Here is a 22038-nt window from a genome sequence, read left to right on the forward strand (position 1 = left end):
AACTCTGACTTCAGTTTCCTTTCCAAACCTAATTAAGCTTTGCACTTCTGACCCTGAATGAGCTTAAGTACCTGCAAGATTTTGCTGAGCATTTTCAGCGCTCAACCTTTACTGTGTTTGCTTTTTGGTAAGGAAGCACGTAATTTAAATCTGTGCAGGTAAGAATCTAGCTTAATATTTGTTATTCTTCTCTAAACCTTCATAGTAACCAAACCCACATTTCATTGAGAGCTAGCTTATTTTATATTATTGTATTGTATTGTATTGTATTGTATTGTATTGTATGGTGAGACACTGTTTTGGTAAAAGATGTGACTTTTCATGAAGAATAAAAAACATATCATTTTGTGAAATTCTCTTCAAGACTTCCTATGACATTTTAATTAAAACCACCTTTGAAATGCTTTATTTACTGGAGGAGAACTGCATTTATAGTACATGACACATTTAAAGATGAATTTAAATGACATTTTCAATCATGTTTTCAGCAGAATATATTGTGCATGAAAATGGAACAAAATCCCAAATGGTGGATGTGTTGAAACCTATGAGATCAAATCAAATACAGAATTTTATATTTTTCATGAGATGCATTGCTTGACTTTTTTAACACATTGCAGATAATTTTCAAAGAAGTGATCACAGTATGTCTTAATGTTTGTCTTGCTCTTTCACTAGTGTTTCTTATAAATAAATAAATGTGTTCTATGCTTACATTGGTATCAAATAAGTACAGTTATAGAATCCAATAAGTATCTTGCTGATTGTTTGTAAGTTACTCATGTAATTTTGAAATAATTTAGCTCATATTTGCCAGAGCAAATTATAAAGCAGCAGTTGCACAGAAATGAGAATCTGAACTGGATTCTATTTAAAATATACAAAAATAATCACAGAAGAGTCAAACAAAGCACATTGACTTTCATAGCTTCTAATGAGCTGAGCTAGAAATGAGGAGAATGTTAAAAACACAAACAATAAATTCTCAGCTATATATGTTACAACTCACAGAACACTAGATCTGGAGGCAAAAAAATAACATTCCCCAGATACAAAGGTGGCACAATTAAAATCCAAAATGCTGGGTAAAACATGTCTTCAACTAAGGGTAGGAAAAAAAAAAAAAAGCAGGAAAACTTATTCACAGTTATACTGATACATGGCATAAAACTTAGCTTTTCTTCTATACAATTAGTGTTTGTTGGTTACAGCAGTTTCAACACACCGTGATCAGCAAAGCAGACACTGACATAGGGCATGAATGTGAAATGCCTTGAGAATCCATTCCACTTCACGGGGTGATCACAGACTCTGCAAAAGCAAGAATAACTGATAAGTATTTGTGGGATTCCCAGAGATTTGCACATGTAAAGTTGTTTCTAATGGAAGGGTGACTGCTCAAGGTGATCCCAAAATACACAGTTGAGTGAAGTAGACACAGTCTCAGAAAGGCATATTTTCACTGATTCTAGTCTCAAATAATTTTGCAACAGGTCGAGAAGATGAATGTAGAGACAGATCAAATCTATAAAGAAAATAGTATACTATAACATAGCACATAAATGAGTGGGTTTTGTGTTCTACGCCAGTCTTTCCCATACCTTGAGAACAGTGAGTTTAGTTTTGAAAATACATTTTCCTCCAATATACACTAAGAAGCTGGAGTGTGACATTGATGTATTTCACTGAAGAGAATATATCTCAGAAATATTTGTCTGTTTTCCATTTTTCTTCACAAAGAAGCCAGTAGGCCCTTTCATTTGATAGGATGAACTACCATATCATGTGTAGATGTCTACAGAAAAAAAACTTTACATCAACAAATATAAACAACTAATGTAAATGGAGAAGTTTTTTTATATTACTATTTTTTAAGTACATGTTTTTCTGTAATTGCTTTAACAGAAGTCTCCCGGGATGACCTCAAAGAGTACTATAGACCTTCAAGTACTACAGACTTCTGAGGTTAGACAAACTGTATTTTTGCATTCACTGCCCTATAAACCAGCTCTGGCTGTCTGTAATAAACATCACCGTTAAAACTAGAAACAAACCTTTGTAGTGGTTGCATTTATTCTGCTTGCACTTCTTTGCTCATATATATACTTTGTGAGAAAATCTGGCTACTTGGTATCAAAGAAAAGGGAAGAGATGGAAAAATTGTCTGTTAATATTATTAAACCCATAACTGAGAGCAACTTTCCTGTTGAAAGCTTTAGAAGCATCCTGTTTAAATTATGCTTTATTGTAAATCAAGACAATGTCAAAAAAGAACAGAGATCAGACCCGTCGGCCCAACATGCACATATTATTTATGCCAATTATTAAAATCGTTCATAGTGAAATATTATTTAAATAATATTTTGAAATGAAACATCTTTTGTGTGCTGTGCTACATGTAATACGAAGCATAGAAGATATTGCCTTGTATTCACATAAACACTACAAAGAGCTAACAGAAACACTCTTTAATAACAAAGAGTATTCTGAAGATGACATTCATCTCAGTTCATCTCAGCTAATTTATGGTGTGAAAGTCTCCCCCTGAGAATAATTCCCCCAGGCTCTGGGCTCCTATTATACTAATTACAGATCTAATCAATACAGCCAGTAGATTTTCAGGGTGAGGGTCACTTGAATAAAAACATCAACTTCAGAATGACTTAGATTTCACTGGCTGCTATTGACATGCATTATCTACAGAGGGATACTCAGGATGATGCAGAAACATACTCTGGGGACAAATAAATATTGCTGTATATGTTCACTAATAGAAATTCTTTAAATATTCAAAACAGATTTGCTAGACTTAGACGTGTTGAAAGGCTCTGAAAAAGGGACAGTGAATGGTAATCATATAAATTTTCTATCCACTCTGGAACCATTCTGACTTTCCTGTTCACTCTTAACATTTAAAAATCTTTCTCTGAAGAGGAAAGGCTGAAGGTAAAGTGGAAAGAAAACAAATAGAAAAAGAGAAAAGAGATTAGTAAAAAGAGCAGAAGTAAGAGGAGGGAGGGAAGGGAAGGGAAGGAAGGGAAGGGAAGGGAAGGGAAGGGAAGGGAAGGGAAGGGAAGGGAAGGGAAGGGAAGGGAAGGGAAGGGAAGGGAAGGGAAGGGAAGGGAAACAGGAAGGTGAAGGGGAAGGGAAAGGGAGAAGGGAGAAAAGATGGAGAGGAGAGGAGAGGAGAAAAGAGGAGAGGAGAGATATGTTCACATGTCTCTTTTGTCTTGGGAGTGCAGCACTGGATACCACATTTCAGATGTTTCTTGCCAGTGCTGAGTAGAGGTAAAGGCTCTTGAGTAGAGGGAAGGCTCTTGAGTTCCCTTAGCCACATGCTGCCATTACAGAAACATCAACTAGTCAGATTTCTTAGAGCTGTTCTCAGTCATTCAAGCCAAGCAGTCAACAACTGTGTGACGTACATGCAATCAGTAAGTAAATGGCTGATTCAAGTCAGTCACTCACAAAGGCATTCCACCTTACGAGGAATGTATGTGTGTGAATATAAACATAAATGTACAGGAGGGATAGTGGAGTGTGAGTTCATGTGTGTGCATAAACGTTCTTGTATATGGGAGAGAAAGAATGCAGCCTAATCAAATCCTGCAGACTTTGGACAAGCTTTGTCTCTGAAGACTCAGATAAAGAGCACCATATGTTTGATATGAAAGCAAACTCGACTACCAGCACAAGCCATTACTCTTGGCAGACTCTGAAGCTACTGGGAATTATGAATCTTGATTTGCAGTCAGGGAAAATATTCAACATCACTAAAAACATTTAAATTAGAAATGGATAAACTACAGACTTGGCTCTTGAGTGTAACAAGAGGATCTCCAGACACAAACTAGCTACAAGACATGCTGGGCCGTGAACTAACAAACTTAATGTATGTTTCTGGTTCAGCAAAGATAAAAATGAATTATTTTCACTTATTGAAAAAGATTCCGAGTTCTGTCACATGCTTATATTTTGAATGAAGTGTTTTCTATATGAGTAATAATAAATAACGCTGAGTCTAGGAGTTCTAGTCATGGACTATGCAGTCTTGTGTTAGTTTGTGCAGCTGAACTAAATTACAAACTCTAGCAAAAAAAAAAAAAAAGAATATATATTAAAAATAACAGTGGGGAAGATATTTGGAAACTTTGCAAGTAGAATCTTAAGTAACTTCAGGCTTTGCCTGTCCACATCAGTGAATCACTGCTATGATGATCATAGCCAATGAAAGGACATCTAACCTGGTTCTTCTCACGCATAAAAGAAGAAGACAGAAAATTAAAGATAAATGAGAAAAGATTCCGCTTCCATCAAACTGATGAAATTATCCTGCCATGCAGGCTTACCAATCATTTTACTGGGAACCACAGTTATCAGGCAGGTGAGCTGCTTCCGTCACCAAGAGAATTTAAGCTGCAGTAGAGACCTGAGCTATGGATCCATCCTACAGCCCTCTTTGGCTTCAGAGAAACATCTTTTACTCCTTTGCAGATTGCTGCGTAGACTTTGCCTCTTTACTTAGTCTAGCTTGTTCTACCTGTGAATTAAACAGCTAGTCTCATGGGAAGATAAATCTTCCGCAATAAAAAAACAACTTGATCCTATCTTCTGTTGTTTTGAAACAAATGAGATCTCTGTCTTTGTTCTAATAATAGCTCCTAACTTTTTCAAATTTATACAGGCAATAAGACTTTTTCATAGACATTAACTTCAATGGACTTCCCTGATTGAGAGCATTCATTCAGATAAACTGTACTCCATTGTTAATAGCAGTAGACCACTGGCAACATCTCATTTGTGATCAAGAACCTAAACTCATCTGCAAGGCTGAAAGTGGTTTTATCAATTTGGACATGAGGATCTAAGTTTTCTGTTTCTGAAAACCCTCAAGAGAATGCTGAAAGAAGAGCAGAAAACTTTGTTGATATTTTTTCTGCCTCTAGTCTCCAGTAATATCAGAGAATAAAGACATGTATACAGAGCACATTAATTTTAAGAGCTATAGAAAACTCTCAGATTTACCAGACATAGCTTATATGCTTTGCTTACATGTTCAGAATTCAACAGATCACCAGCTCTGGACGTTCATATCAAATTTAGCCCTTTCAGATAATCTTCCTCTGCAATTGCATGCAGTTCATGCCATAACAATAAGTCTCTTCCTCCTTGATTGTGCTTCAGGACTTATATCTTCCCTTTCTGATCACCTTCCTCTGAAGGTTTCTATCTGCGCCTGACATCATTATATTACTATACACATTAATGATCAATTACACCTTTTTCAGGATAGAAAAAGAAGTATGAACAAAAGACAGAAGTTACAAAATGAGTTCTAAGAGAAACCACAGTGTGTCCTGCATCTTCCAATCTAAAACTGATCAGACACCAGATGAGCCTTGGAACAGCGCTACTGACATTGTGAATCTCCCAGGCTTATGCTTTTACCTGGGCCTTTGTGCAAAGGTACTGTGAAATGATGAGATTTTGCCTTCAGTAATCTTTTTCCATCAGTTAAAGTTATCACTTTTTAAACAGTCCTTCCCACTAATTTTCTAAGGAAATGATACCCACTTTTCGTTATAGAAATATTAGACATTTCTCTAGTGCACAATGCTCGCAGCAGAAAAGCTGCTGTTCTATTCACTTACACTGGTCATTTCTCCTTATACTGTAATTTAACAACAGCTTCTTAAAATAGGACAGATCTAATAACACAGAAACTTTTTTTTTTTCCCAGAAAAAAAGCCAGGTAGAAAGTGATGACATACTTCATGGTATATTGCTTCATATTCATTTAGCCATACATTTCTTCCATGCATTCTCTTAACTGCATCATTGTGGCCCAGTAACCCTCTTTGATTCAACTTCACTGAACTGAAATGTGGAATCGAATAAGGCCATGCAGTCCTCTTAAGAATTCTGTAGCAGCGTCAGAATTTGCACATAGAAGTTGAAGCAGCACAATGGTGCTAGCTGAACTTCTAAGTTTGTGGCATGACACACAAAAGATGATACAGGAAGGAGGGGAAGAGGAAAGAATAATTTTCTCGAATACCTTAAGAACAAGTACTGTTATTAAGGTATGTAGCAAGAGGATGTAGCAAGAATGTGCAAGTAATTCTTAAACTTCAAGAATTTTTGAATTATCTGGTGTTGAATAAATGCAGTATCAGATACTGACATCACAAGCTCTGCTTTGACAAAAGCAAGTACGTAGCAAATCTCACGAGCATTATGTTATCAGATCAAAACAGGGGGAAAATCTTCTATTTCGGAATAAAATGACCACACTTCTTCCCTCCTTTATATGATTGAAAAGTCATTACAGAGTTCTATAACATGACAATATTTACTCCAAAATGCAATTGCTTTTCAACCTCCACTAAATTCTTATTATTTGAGTTGTAGAGTTGACATAAACCCTGAATGAATACTTTTGAAGCTGTGTGAGGTATAAAAATTGGATTCTGACAAGTACTTCCAGTAAATACTGACAAGAGCCCACAGGATCTAAATGAAGCACAAATATATGAACTAATGTTATACACCAAAGACTCACTGACATTTTACTTGCTTTTCTCTGGCCATTATTTTGCTCCATAGAGGTTCACTGCTTTCAACAACTTTTCTATACCTTCTGCTTTGGACCACTGACTATTAACACTGGCCTCACTGCAAATTTTTCACGACATTATATATAGGTTATCCCATGTGTCTACCAAAACAGGTTTTTTCAGACTAACTATCTCTAATTATCCTAACTATAGACATCCCTGTTCCATGCAAGGGAGCTGGACTAGACGACCTTTAAGGATCCCTTCCAAACCAAATGACTCTATGATTCTACAGATTACAAATAAAAGGTACGAAATAAAAAGATGTATATGAAGCTGACATCCAGAAATAACTAAGCAAGCAATCTTTTTCTCCAATCACAATGAGGTTAAGGAAAGAACTCCTTCAAGACTATCTAAAAGCAAGTCAGGAAAGAAAATGAATCAAAAAAGAATTGAAAGTAAGGTCTTGTTTCTTCTCAAGGTCATAAGTCAAAGATGTTTCCTTCCTCCAAAACATGCTTGCTTGTTTTCAGTCCATATTATCGTTTTTGTAGAATCACTGTCATCCTACTTCTAAAAGAAAATTCTTCTCAGTTTGGGTCCCCTTCATGACCATCCAAGTAAGAAACTTGAACAACCTTATCTGGAACCGTGTTCTTCTGCAACACTCTACCCAGAGCAGTGGTCCTGTGAGGAGCCAGGAGCTGGACTCAATAATCCCTGAGGACAAGGGGAAATTGTTTTAAACTGGAAGGGGGTGGATTTAGACTAGATATTAGGAAGAAATTCTTTAATGTGAGGGTGGTGAGTCACTGGAACAGGCTGCCCAGAGACGTTGTGGATGCCCAACTCTGAAGGCATTGAAGGCCTGGCTGGATGGGGCTTTGAGCAACCTGGTCTAGAGGGAAGTATCCTGACTATAGCAGAGGGGCTGGAACTAGAAGATCTTAAAGGTCCCTTACAACCCAAACCATTCCATGATTCTTTGATATTTGTGGGCCCCCCTGGACTGGGGATATTCTATGATTCTAAGACAGAAATGCAGATGAGTGAAGCTCAAAGTGAGATAAGCAGTGGCAGAAGGGTTATAACTTCATTTTGTTGCCTTGAATGTTGCCAGAAATGAATAATCTAAATCTAAATGATGTTAAACAGATGGCACTGAATGACCAAAGAAAATAGCATAGTTTTTTCTCCATCCATGTGCATTCTTTGCACTTTAAGCTATGCTAGCTATAATGAACTACAAAATGCAGCCCTTTTCTTTCATTAATCTATTTGTTTTTGAAAGACAATTTGGGGCTGTTTAGCAGATTTGGCAGCTCCGAGTGTAGAGGTGCCTTAGGTTAACTGTGAGATATTCTGTCACTTATGGGAGTTAAGAAAAGGAGAATATAGCACAGATATGTTAGATTTTCTGGCATTTCAGGGCAGGATAGATCCTCCTGTTGCCACTTGGAACAAAAAGGTGAATATTCTATACATTCTTTGGCAAGTGAGTGAAAGATAAAACCTGCTATCAAAGATAAGCAGGGGCTGCACTCCCACCCCATCTTTTAAATCAGAATTCTACAATAATGGAGGCAATTTGGAGACATTATACAAAAACACAGAGGTACCATTGGTTACATTGGAATTTTCTCTTTCTTACATCACCTTCAGAGTGCTAGAGTCTCACTTGCCCTGAAACAAGCCACATAACTTTTGGCCTGAGCAGTCACTGCTAATTTTTCCCTAGAAGGACAGAGCTCCCAGACACATTTGGCAGCTCCTGCAGTATGGAGGAAAGAGAGTGATAATGAACTTATGAATAAGCTGCATTATTCTTGGAAGCACTCGGGCTAACACAGAAATGAGAGACATAAAACACTGGCCAGATAAGACGTCGTGTGCTGGAGACTAATAGAGACTACACAGCAGACCTGATGAGCTTGCATCAATTGGCAAACCTTCTGTTCCTCTGGGAACACAGAGAATTACAGACATTTGACTTTCAGCTTGGATTCACTACCAGAAAGAAAAATGCTGATTCAGATTAAAATATGTCTGGTTGCGGGAAAAGACAATTTCAAGGAGATAGATGCTTAAACACTTGAGTATGTAGCCAAGACTGCTTAGTGTGCAAATCACTCAGTACCTATTCAGCGTATCATTATTATTTCACTATCCCTGAAAATCTGCCAAGAGCCATGGGGAAATACCAGACTTTCACCTTGTAGCAGCTTTTAAATATAAAACAAGCAAATCAGAGCTGTAAAAGGTGCCGGAAACCCTTGACTTCTCATTCACATGTTGGTGGAGGTAGAGCTGATAATCCTTATAAAGCCCACAGAAGATGCACAGTGTGGTTAGCATCAAACTCCAGCTATTTCAGCTGGGGGATCTGGAACTGTACACTGTGTGCTTTTCTTAAAGGGAATTTTTGGATGTATAACTTGGTTTTGGCAGAGATAGAAAAAGTGAGAGTTGAAAGGCTGACCTCTCAGTCAGAAAAAACATAATAAGACTACATACATTGTGTAGCAGTGCTACTGCCTTATACTGACGGATATTTCAGTGCAATAAATATCTACTTTAGATTTGCCTGGTTTATTTTTTATGCTTCAAAAATAACAGCAACAAAAGAGATTGATTCTAGCAATGATGACAGACAGAATGGACAAAATTCTTAGTACTGGAATTAAAGCAACAATTAATGTTTTCATTAAGATCAGAGCTGGAAATAAATTGCTGTACATAAGACTAATTTAAACCAGAATTAATTAACTCTATAGATGTTAATATATTGCTATTTTGCCATCATTTGAACACAAGCTATTACTAACTCAGTTGATGCTGTTTTTACACACGTATGTTGGCATTACTCATACATATGGTGCCAGGGCTGAATCACTGAATGAAAGTGCACTTCACATGGTTGCTTCACTTACGCACTGAGTACAAATCAATGCGAAAATGTCCATCAGAAAGCAGACGTTCTAGGAGACACTGGGGTTAAGAAATCTATTTGTCCCTGAATCGGGGAAAAGGGCAAACATAGATATGTTAGTGAGTTCATAGTGACTCTATGATTCATTTTGATACTTACATATAGCACTGCTATATCTTTTGGATGTCTCATCATTCTACCTGAATTTGGTCCTCAGTTGCCTATTCATAAATGAGGGCAAGAAAAATCAAGATGATATTCACCTTGACCTCTCTGACCATGTTTCTCTCTGTGCTAGTGAAATATTCAGTCTCCATTCCACCTTTAATTTGATCTGTTCAACAGAATACAATAGCTTGAAAGAGAGCTTGAGATAACTGATGCAGGTTTACTTAGCTAAAGTTAAGTGAATTTAATCTTAATCTTGCTTGCTTTATGTTTTCCTTCTAAAATAAATACCTATCATCTCTCTCTGTTCACAAGGTTTTAACTATTTGCCTTGTATATTTCTATTTTGTTTTTAATTAATTTATCGGTGACCAGTTACAATAGTGCTGCATCCACTGGTATACAGAAAAAAAGCCTACTTTCATAAAAACGTGTCCTGGAAACAAGTTCTGTTTTGTATGTCTTCTTTGTGGGTATGGCAGTTTTGGTTTGGTTCATTTAGGTGTTTTTTTGTTTGTTTGTCTGTTTGCTTTTTGTGAACACACTGAGTGTTATAGGCACAGAGAGAAGCTATGAAAAAAGCCTTTTTACAGATAAAAGCCTGAGAAATAAAAGGTAAAAGAATAAAAAAAGGGGTACACATTTAGATCTTGGATATCACAATTGAAGAGGTCTTTGACATGCTCAATATAGAAGTGAAAAAATAGTCCAGAAAAACCACAAGAGACTAAACTGTAGGGAATTACTAAGAACCCATGAAATGGAAAGAGGCTCTTAACTTATCTATGTTTTCAGAGTTACTTGAAATGCAGAATAATTGTGGTTGCTAATGTGCAGCCTCCTCCAACTGACACAACTGAATTTTTCTTAGATAACAATGATTAGTAATGAATACTGGCATTGCTCTCAGCCTGGTTACTGGCTGGCACATTCAGTGTGCCTACAAACCCTCATACACACCAAGCAGGAGGAGTTCCTCTCTCCGACATCAAAATTCATCCTCATGCCTAGAATGACAGTGACATTGAAAGAAAAAAGAAAAACTAAACAAGTAAACAAGTACAGAAATAACAAATCCATTATATTTATAGTCAGTTCTCTGCTCTGCTCTTGACCTGCAGTTGACAGTAGTTGGAAGCATCAGAATAATCTCAAATTAGACTTTGCCAAGTCTCTATTTAGAAGTCTTTTGTGGCCAAAGGTTGAGACTGATGTGACTCGTGATTGTATGACAGTCATATGTGAGTGTCACTGGTGCTATGGCTGGCTGCCTACTGCAGTTATCTCCCCAGGGTTCTTATATGTCACAGTCACCCAGCGTTACTTCATCCTCCCATTTATTGTGTAGTGATATGAAGTCACCTGAAGATAAAGCTAAGCCTCACTTTATTTTGAAGATTCGTAAGTTTTGGGATATAATCCATGGAAACACGTTTTCTTCAGCCACTGTGAAATTAAGCCCTCAGCACACTCAGCCCTTCACTCTCCATAAATCTTAGACGAGTAGAACACTAATTAGGGGAAGTCTAATAAATAGCAATGATGCTAGAGCATTTTGCGATGTGGTCGTTGCTTAAATTGATACTAAATTTCTAGCTTCATCAGTGATGCAACTAAATACATTTAAATTTTCATTTCAATTGATTATCAAGTGTATGCAGTTAGTTACTTTATCTGCATGGAGCTAGTCTACAAAATGAACTAATGAAACAACAAGTCCCAGCCTGGCTATGCTTCTGTCTCACTGCTTTTTTTTTTCTTTTTTTTTTTTTCTGCCTTCCCTGTACTGCATACTTACTTGTTTGGAGGTAGATTTCTGCAGCATGACACTCAAGTCTGTTATTTTAAGTGACATCTAAAAGCATACAACTCCTCTGTATCTTCCGTGCCCCTCCCCCTCCCCCCAACTAATGCTATATTGCAGCTGCATCTTGAAATAAACAACTTCTTCCTCCTCTGTAACAGATGGTGCTGTGTAACCCAGACTACAGGCACGTCTGTAGCAGCAGTAATGAAGTAGAAATGCTGGGCAGACTGGAGTGAGAGGGATGGTGAAAACTCAGGAGACCACCTTCCCTGCTAGTCCCAACAGTGAAGATGAAGGAGACATCAATCACTATGAGAATGATGGGGATACTCAATGATACAAGTTAGTCTGTATTTTAGACAAGCTTCATGTCCTTTTTCTTTTTTCTTTTTTTTTTTTTTTTTTTTGGGAAATAGCATTTAAGAAGAAACTGATTCCACTTATACAGCACTTCCCTAATTAAACCTCAAATGCAGAAACCTCTGTTTTCTCAGAGATGCACTGTGATGCACACCACCTAAGGCTATACCTCAGCCATATGGTACTTTGCAGAAGGAGCCCTTTTTACTTTTTCATAGGTGGGTGTATACTAGATACTGGAACAGTGAAAGGGGGTGAGAATGAAAGAAAATACAAGGAAAGAGAAACAAGAAAGAAAGACAATGTTCAAAGGATGAATTCTTACTGAACTCTTCCCTTTCCTGCTCAGAACACCTGGAGGTTTTGTTTCTTCCCCAGAATGAACTTCTGTTGTTTTCCAGACCCTTGGACTCAGACTGACTGATAACAAATCTCTTCACAGGAGAGTTGTTATGTGAGGAGTTGTCCTTATTGGGTTTGCCAGAAGAAATACCACTACTTACTTCAGTGTCTTCCAGCCTAAGTAATAGTTGCATGAGTTTAGAAGTAGGATTACAGTTTTTAAAGTGTTTCTTCTGCTGCACCTTCCCTCCAGGGCCATGCTCATATTGTATATTTCGAACTCAGTAAGTTTAAGGCTGTATCAACAAGTGGTTAGAAGATCTCAGAGGAGAAAATCAGTGCTGAAGCATGTTGAAAAGGAAACCTAGTAAATATTGACTTCACGTGGAGTCAGAAAAGGGAGGTGTATTTCAAAATAAGCCATAGGGACATCTAACTTTCAGACAATTTCCGATATAGAAAGAATGCGTTTTTAATAGCAGACATTGTATTCCCAAAATAGGACTAGTAGCCATAAGGAATATACGTTTAAAATAATATGGTTCAATTTATATTATGGTTGATACCCCTCACTACAATCCTGGAGTGCGTCCAAAGAAGGGCAACAAAACTGGCTAAGGACCTGGAGAATAAGTCTTATGAAGAGCAGCTGAGGGAGCTGGGATTGTTTAGTCTGGAGAAAAGAAGGCTCACAGGAGACCTTATCACTTTCTACAACTACCTGAGAGAAGGTTTTGGCAAGGTCAACCTCTTCTCACAGGAAAAGAGGTAATGGCCTTAAATTGCGCAGCGGAGTTTCAAGTTGGATGTTAAGAAAAAATTCTCCTCAGAAATAGAGGCAAAACATTGGAACAGACTTCCCAGTGAAGTGGTGAAGTCATCGTCCCTGGAGGTATTCAATAAACATGGAGATGTGGCATTGAGGGACATGATTTAATAACATGATGAGGATGACTTGATAGATGAACTAGATGATCTAGAGGTCTTCTCCAACCCTAATAATGCTATGGTTCTATGACATACAGTGTAATGGTTTTCAAATTTTGTTCCAATATCTGCCATTTACTTCAATGGAATGAATGTCAGAGTTGTAAGGTGTTCATAGCTCTGGTGCCTCAGCCAGAATGATGCATGACACATCATTCCTTACCATCCTCTGTTACAGTACATCTAACAAACAGCATTCCTTTCATTGCATGTATTTGTTTTTCATTTTCTATGGTAAGTATAATTTCTTTCAAAAATATATGGCAATCTGCTGGCAACCTTTTAGTCTTTGGTGATTGATAGAGACTACATTCAAGGGGAATGTGAAAACACAGCAAGCAGACCCACTGGATTACGCAATGAACAAAGAAGAGTTGGAATCTTCAGCACTGTGCCTTCACCATCCAAGATGGCACTTCCGATAATTTGCTCTGCAAACATTACTGTACTGACTTTGGACTGTATTACCCACAGTTACACAACTACTGCATCCTTGCATTGCACAATATATAAGGTATGCTGTATGTGTTTGTGATAAAATAGTCTTTTCCTATAAAATCTATGAATCCACAAGATGTGTTTAATATTTATTTAATCAGTGATTTTTACTATTTGTTCAAAATTCTGATGTTCATTATTTTACCATAAAAAAGAATGTCTTATGAATGTATTATCAGAGCATTAATTCCTTTATGAAGGAACTTTCTTGTTATTTTAATGTTTCATCTGAATTCTTCATGAAGCAAATTATAATTAACAGAGATTTTGTTTCATTATTATTTATTATTCTCCACAATAGCTCAGTGTTTTATAAGGCAAAGCTGGATGCTTCCAACAAAGCATAACTTTAATTCTGGTACCTATTCAACTCCTGAAAATAATAAACAGAAAATTTTTAAAATGTCTCTATTTCTTTTGCATTTTTTTCCCCAACCTGTCAGATTTTGATGCCCACCAGGACAAATTAGATCTTCTCATGACTGTCACTTTGCAAATCTATAGGTCACATTAGACACATTATCAAATTATATCCTTAGATCATCTTCTTTATGACTTTTTCAGTTCATTTGTCATATTTTATTATTTTTATTTATATACTACAGTGACTAATCTCAGACATTAGTGTCTTTCCTTCATACTTGCATTATCACTTTCTGAAAGAGGTGCCATATATATGTAAGGAGTCATCTGACTACAATATTCTGCCTTCCGCCAGCTCACCATGGACTTAAATGCAACAAGTTGTATTACAAGCCTGATCCTAGCAGGCGATCTGGTTCAGCACTCTTTGTAGTCAATGAAGAGAAATAGGCATGACTTCAGAGCATGATTCTACTGACTCATTTCAGGGGCCTATTTTGGGAAAAGAAATACAGTACCCTAAAGTGTCTGTCTCCCTCCAGTGGTTATAGAGAGAATCTAGGCAAATTGTCCTGAGTCGTTCAGGTAAGAGAAATTTCAGCACCTCCTCAGCTAAAAACAAAGCAAGACTCCTGTAAAGGTTTGTTTTCTATTCAGTTACCTTTTCTAGGATTAGATTTTGATAATAACTGGCAAAAATCATTGCATTCTCCAGATAAAAGGAAATACTGAAGTATAAAATGCTGTTCACTGTTTTTAGAATTTTCTAAATAATTTAAAGGCAGCTATTACACTGTGAATTTGCACGATGATTTTAGAAATGCTTTTCTTTCAATCCTACACATGGGATTTAATTTTCATGCACCTGTGTGGAATGCAACAGCAGAGAGCTATATCCCTGAAAGCCTCCTGGGTCAGCTTTCTTTTGATTAGGTTGTACTCAATAATCCAACCATGGAACCACAGAATATCCTGAATTGGAAATGACTCACAAAGATCATTAAGTTCAACTCCTGGCTCCACACAAGACCACCCCAAGTCCAAACCCTATGTCTGAGAGCACTGTCCAAATGCTCCTCGAACTCTGGCAGCTCAGAGCTGTGCCCACTGCCATGAGGAGCCTGTTCCATGCCCACCACTCTCTGGGAAAGAACATTTTCTGGATATCCAACATGACCCACCCCTGACACAGCTCCATGCTGTTCCCTTGGGCCCTCTTGCTCTCACTAGAGAGCAGAGCTCAGCACTGCCTCTCCACTCCTTGTGAGGAGCTGTAGGTTGCCATGAGGCCTCCCATCAACCTGCTCTGCTCTGGGCTGAACAAACCAAAGGACCTCAGCCACTCCTCATTCATCTTGCCCTCCAGACACTTCACCATCTTTGTAATCTTCCCTCTTAATAATTTTAGTTGAGAAGAAATTGTCGTGGGTCAACCAAACATACATAGGAGTAGGAAATCCCCAAGTCTAGCATGGAGCTGACAGAGCCAGTACCAGCAATGTATTTGCCTCACAAATGCATTTGTTTTCTTTCTTTCTTTCCTTCTTTCCTCCTTTCTTTCTTTCTTTTCTTTCTTTCTTTCTTTCTTTCTTTCTTTCTTTCTTTCTTTTCTTTCTTTCTTTCTTTCTTTCTTTCTTTCTTTCTTTCTTTCTTCTTCCTTCTTCTTCTTTCTTCCTTCCTTTCCTTCCTTTCTTCTTCTTTCTTTCTTTTCTTTCTTTCTTTCTTCTTTCTTTCTTTCTTTCTTTCTTTCTTTCTTTCTTTCTTTCTTTCTTTCTTTCTTTTCTTCTTTCTTTCTTTCTTTCTTTCTTTTCTTTCTTTCTTTCTTTTCCTTCTTCCTTTCTTTCTTCCTTCTCCTTCCTTCCTTCCTTCTTCTTCCTTCTTCCTTCTTCTTCTCTTTCTCTTCTTTCTTTCTTCTTTCCTTTCCTTTCTTTCTTTCTTTCTTTCTCTTTTTCTTTTCTTTCTTTCTTTTCTTTCTTTCTTTCTTTCTTTCTTTCTCTTCTTTCTCTCTCTCTCTTTCTTCTCTCTTTCTTTCTTCTTTCTTTCTTCTTTTTTTTTTTCTTTTTCTCTCTCTAACATGATTATCTTTTCAGGTCTTTTCTAAGCTGTACGTCCCAAAAGAAAGAAGAAAGTATTTTTCCCAGTAAGCAGCTATGATGAACCCTCTCATGGAAACAGGAAAGCAAGCATTATGCAGGAAACACTGAATCAACTTTGTGTGGCTGACTATAATACTGTAGTAAATACAGAGTCTCTTTTTCTCACAATAGAAGCACTTTATGCTTAACACAACTCAGTTTATAGCGCCAGTGCACTGCAAGGCTGGTGTAAAATGGCATTAAAGTTAGTCAGAATCAGGCCTAGGGACTCTGATACTTGCTTTCTGTTGTGCTTGAAATTACTTGTGCTGTTTTATAGTAATGTTTAAAAGCCACTACAGGGAAATAGTAATTGCTGTGTCCCATTCATCCATCCATCCATCCATCCATCCATCCATCCATCCATCCATCCATCCACCCACTTGTCCATCAATCCAGGTGAAATACAATGCGGTAGTCACTACAGAATCTAAGCCCTGATTGAATTGCAACAACAATTAATTTGGCCAATTAAATTCAAATTTTGATACAGCACTTGTTTAAATTCACAGATATCTTACAGATATTTCAAATCAACAGTTTATTCAAAGGCAAAAGTTTTCATGAGCATAAGTCTATATTCATTCTGTGAGTAAAATTTTAGCAAAGATAGGAATGATATAATTAAATATTACATTGTGCACATTTCAAAATGCTGATAGAAAGTATTCGGCCTTGCATACAAAAAATGCTTGGGGAAAACAGAAACAGTGATTTCCTTTACCTTCAACCATAGTAATCTTCTTAAGACTTGTACCTCATTTGATCTCGTTTGATTGTTTCTGCTTACCTAAGGATTTTATTTACTCCAATGGTAGTTTTTGGTCTTTTGTTTCCAAAGTTGATTGGAGCCAAACAAAATTATTAAAAATATCAATATTTCATCAGTTCTACTGTTTCTGTATTTCTGTAACAAATACTCAGATCTCGCAGGTACTCTCAGAGCCACATTTTGCAGACATGCTATATTTGTGTAAGACTGGACAGCAATATGAAAGAAATCCACTAATAAAAATATACTGAGATTGCCTTACTGTTTTCTCACTGAAAATGAACACTTTAACATAGACAAAACCAAATAAAAAATAGTAATAATAAACAATGGTAATAATAAAAACAATAAGCATATAAGACACTTTCAAATGTAATGAAATTTAAGGCTGGTGATAATGTGCTAAAAAAAATCCTGTTGAAGCAAAATTTTGTATCATGGAATAAATTGAGACTACTTGGAATGTTACAGCAGGTAAGACACAGAGGAATGTGTTCACAGCCCAGCGACACAATTGCGTACTCTAGGTTAAAGGCATCTTCAATACAGTAGAAAAAAAGGAAAGAGTAATCCCAAAAATAAAGACTATGTTGAAAATATTGCCTGATCTCCAAAGTGCAGTGCAGACAACCACATAAAATCTTTAATATAAGCAGTTAAACTAGAATAGATCTTTTGGAAATGCAAGCAATTCTGATTCACTGTTCACATAATTTGAACCACACACCCAAACATAAATATTTAGTATGATCCAGTTTTTTTAATTAACTATTTATTTATTTATTTATTTATTTATTTTAAAATAAAGCAGATGTTAGATGAAGGGCCTTGAAGAGAGGAAAAATAAAATTTGTGATAAAGACAGCAGAAATTCTTTCCTGATGATAACAAAAACTTCATGCCTTGAAACACAAAGATTGACAATTCTTGTATTTTCTGTTTAGAGGTAGGTGAAATTTACTCCCTGCCAGTACGCGTTAATCAGCTCTGGGAATGCATAACATGCTTGCATAAGTTGGTGGCTTCTCAATTTTCCAACTCCACACTGAGGAGTACAGAAATTCCGAGTATTACTATACTTTTGTCTGACGCTTCTCATTTTTAACATGTGCTGACAGTAGAACTGTTTTCTTTGTAGATCCTGGTTCTAAACCAAAGGGAGTGATTTGCAAGCCCCATGAAACAATTTATCTCATCAAGAAGTAAAAAAAAAAAAAAAAAGACAGCTTGATGAAGCAAATTATCTCTTGAAGAATTTACAGTTACATGGGCTACTCTTACCTATGTCATCAGAGCATCACACTTTGACATATTCATGAAATGTTATGCAAAAGAAAATCTGAATATTCCTTCACTGGCACATACAGCTCCTTCTGCCATATGTCATTTCCCTCCTCATATTTGCATTTGAAAGCCTTCTTTTATACTGCCTTCATATCATAGTTAAGGAAGAGACCACAGAAGAGACGGCTTGAAAGAGAAACATCTGTCATGGGCCCTGGAGTGACATGCTAGAGGTGGCTTTATGGAGCTGACAGTTCATTAAGAGTTGAAAAGCGTTTTTTTTTTGCTATTTTCATTCACTTTTCTGCACTGCTCATGCCTGGACACAAAGTCTTCATCTCTTGTGTATTTTTTAAATACATGCTATGTTCTACTATTTATATGGACTGTGTCTGAATGTAAATGTAAACTCAGTAGTCTTAGTGAGAAGTCTGAGGAATAAAAATTCCTATATGATATTCTTGTTTTAGGGATGACAGGGGCTATCAAATGCATTATTAGAAGGATCACGTGGGCCCTGGAATGACAAAAATTCAGGTCTCACTTCTGTGTTTTACAATATGGAACAACTACGATGACTAAAAAGCTCTTGTTCTATTCTTTCAAGAGTTGTGGTCAGCAAAACTGATTTGATGGAAACAGTGCATCTCAATTTCAATCTAATAATTCTAGTCAACCTTGAGAAAATACTGAGTTGAGGACAGTGATGTCAAATCAATTTCGGAAGCAAAATTTCCAGCTGAAAAATAAGAACGAAGAGCTGGAATCATAATTTCCTAAAGATTTTGAAATTGATCCTAAGAACCACAATCCACTAGGATTCCAAGTGCATGGAAAATTCTCTTATATGTCTAAAAAATTACAGTCCTGCTGGAGGAGATCATATTGTCACTCCCAGGGTCTTCCACAGTATTTTTGTGTTTTTAAAATAACTGTAAATTGTGGGATGTTCTTGTCTTCTTTACATAAAACATTAGAAAGGAAGAGAAAATAGAGTATTTTATTTTCTCTTTCATTAAATGCCTTGTTACAAATAAAGTCATTAAGATTGATTAATTGATAACAATGACAATTTCTATAATAATATAAGAAATTTGAGAAAGTATTGGGAAGCATTAAGTCTGTGTAGTTTTGTGTCCCAATTCTGCTGCTTTTATTTCTTTGTGTAGTTTTATCGCAGCATATTGCCTGGCATAGAGTAGCCAAGAATTACTTTGAATTCTACAGCATTTGTGAACCCAAATGAAAACTTGTTGGTTTTTAATATTAAACCCCATTGACAACAGGCTATATCTGGATTTTGTGTTTGAAAAGCAATGTGTTTGAAAATGGCAAATAATAATAATAAAACTTTAATTACAGCTCAAAACTAAATTGGAATCTCTTGTTCAAATTCTCCTTTGACTATTGAATCATAAATGTGGAAAATTTTATGTTGCAAAACTAATCATTTTTTTTTGTTTTCTTTTCTTTTTGTTTCTGTTCTGGTAGCTGCATTGATCAGACTTAACAGAGTAAAGAATAAATATCTATGGTTCGGTTTATGTCTTTTAAAAGCATAGGCATTTGGCTCATCATTGCAGCTCTACAAAAAAAAAAAAAAGACAGGTTTATTGTGTCTGCAGCATCATTCAACCCATCTGGCACAAACTAGCTGCAAAGTTATTAAAAAACAGTATGCTATCCTGACTGGCTACTTCTACTCCCATGCTGAAAGCAGTCAACAATGGGAGTTTTTTTGTTTTTGTTTTTTTTTCCCCAGAAAATTCTGAAAAAGATACGAATTTAAGGCAGGAACTTATTCAGATGAATCACCTGGTTTACTCCTCCACTCTGAACACAAAATGTTGCTTAAGCAGCACTTGAAGGCAGGCAGCCACCTACAGAACTTCTCCAGGCAGAAATCATAGGCATTTTTTGAAGTTAAACAGAAATAGAACAGTGACATTTTTCCGTTTTGTTTCCTTAATTGCTAGACTAAGTACAATTTTCTGTGCTATTCTATCAACCAATGCCCTTGTCTTTCACCATCTTACTACAGTAATGGAACCTGACGTCCTTCTTGTTGTTTCTTACTGCATTTGTGTGACTCACTGTGCAAAATAAAAATGCACGAAGAATAACAGAGGTTGTGTTAATGGCAAAGCTATGAAATTCCCTTCATCTAACTGCATTCAGATTCTTTCAATGCTAAAGCTCTTGATGTTGTCTTGACATGCTATGAGCATTCAGCCATGAAGCCACGTACCAGCCAACGCATCAATTTTGGTAGAAATCCTGCTAGAGTAAAGTTTTCAGTACCTGAGGAAGTAAATATGCATCCATGAAAACTTCTGAAGATATGAAGGCTGCATAATTGCTTTTGAATACTTTAGTTTACAGTTGAAAAGCTGTCCAGAAATGACAAATAGCCACAAAATATCTGTGTAGCATTTCTGATCAGCTGAACTTGTGGTCCTAGCTACCTGAAGCACTGGACCTAAGAAAAGACTAAGAGAAAAGGAAGCAACACTGCCGTTGGTTATTGCTGTTGAAGCTCAACTGCACAAATAATGGCAGGAGAAAGGCTTTTCATTTGTTTATACTTAGGAAAGAAAAACAACAATTTCATGACCACTTTACATCTGTACATCCATAAAAACTTCAAAACAACATTTGTTTGTGAGGAAGATGGAAGACAAAGAGAGCAATTTTACTTAGTAACATATGATACGTGTTCTCTTTTTAAAGTTCAGATCACTTTTCCTCTTTACACCAAAATATGTCCCCAAATGCAGAAACAAGGACAATAAACACCTAAACAAGAGTTAAGATCTGATTCACAAGGAAAAAAAAAAAAAAAAGAGAAAGAAAGAAAGAAATTATGCCTCTAATTTGTTCAAGTGATTCTGGAATGTGGTAAGAGCTTAAAACACCTGGCAAATGTAAAATTAGGGTCAATCATCTAAATACAACACAGAATGAGATCAACAGACAGGTGGTGATAGAATGACTGCTAAGAGGAAAATACTCTCCAAACAAGAGAAAAGGGCAAGGTATACTATGCAGATTCAATGGAATAATAATGTGCTAAAAGCATGTAAAATAACTACATTTTACAGAAGTTAATTTATAACTTAGTGTTGATTCTGAATTGTATGAAAACAAAGAGTAAGAACAAACTTGATCACAGAATCACAGAATTATGATTGATTAAACAGAAAAGATGCATTCAGAATGACTGGCAAATCTCACACTGTACACCTGTATCTGGATTAATTAATGCAAAGCATTCATAAAAAAAACAATTTGAAAGGGTACCACACCTCAGTGTTAATTGTTTTAAACCAAAATTTGAGATTTAGAGATTAGCATGAAATCATAATTTGGTTTGGATGATGGAGGAAGCATTTTTCAGCATTTTATTTAACATAGCCTGCATTCTCTTCCAAATATCTGCATGACAGCTCAGAGGTGCTCTTTTCTTGTGTTGTCAGTATTATTTGAGCCAAGGAGCTTAAGAACTGAAGACCCCTGTGGTTAACACAAGGGACAATGAAATTTTGATAAAAACTTTCCTTGAGCTAGGGAATGACAAACCCAGGTTTTCATCCCAGAGGAATATTGCTGTGTTTTCACTTTCAGGTGGTTAACGTAAGAGACATTTAAGAGTCCTACTTTTTGAAGATAGTAAATGAAGCCATGAGAAGTTCAAATGGTTCACGAAGAGCTGCACAACAAGAAGATGATGGCATTAGTTTTGTACTCCAGAAGTGAATAATACAAAGCTCAAAAAATTCTGTTATAATAGCTGTTGATGACTGCGGCTTGTGTATTTTAGTGCCATTTGATTT

At 36.5% G+C, this 22038-nt stretch overlaps 1 protein-coding gene across 7 annotated transcripts in view; it reads right to left on the reverse strand.

The window, feature by feature from the left end:
- Positions 1-372: 372 nt before the first annotated feature.
- Positions 373-22038, reverse strand: part of TSNARE1 (t-SNARE domain containing 1) — a 469319-nt gene continuing 447653 nt past the window's right edge. For all 7 annotated transcript variants that reach the window (XM_085221765.1, XM_085221753.1, XM_085221755.1 and 4 more), the window contains one exon: positions 373-1311. The gene's annotated coding sequence lies outside the window, so the exon portion shown is untranslated. The remainder of the gene's footprint in view (positions 1312-22038) is intronic.

This window comes from Meleagris gallopavo, chromosome 3, assembly GCF_905368555.1.
Source record: "Meleagris gallopavo chromosome 3, MGAL_WU_HG_1.1, whole genome shotgun sequence".
NCBI classification, from domain to species: Eukaryota; Metazoa; Chordata; class Aves; order Galliformes; family Phasianidae; genus Meleagris; species Meleagris gallopavo.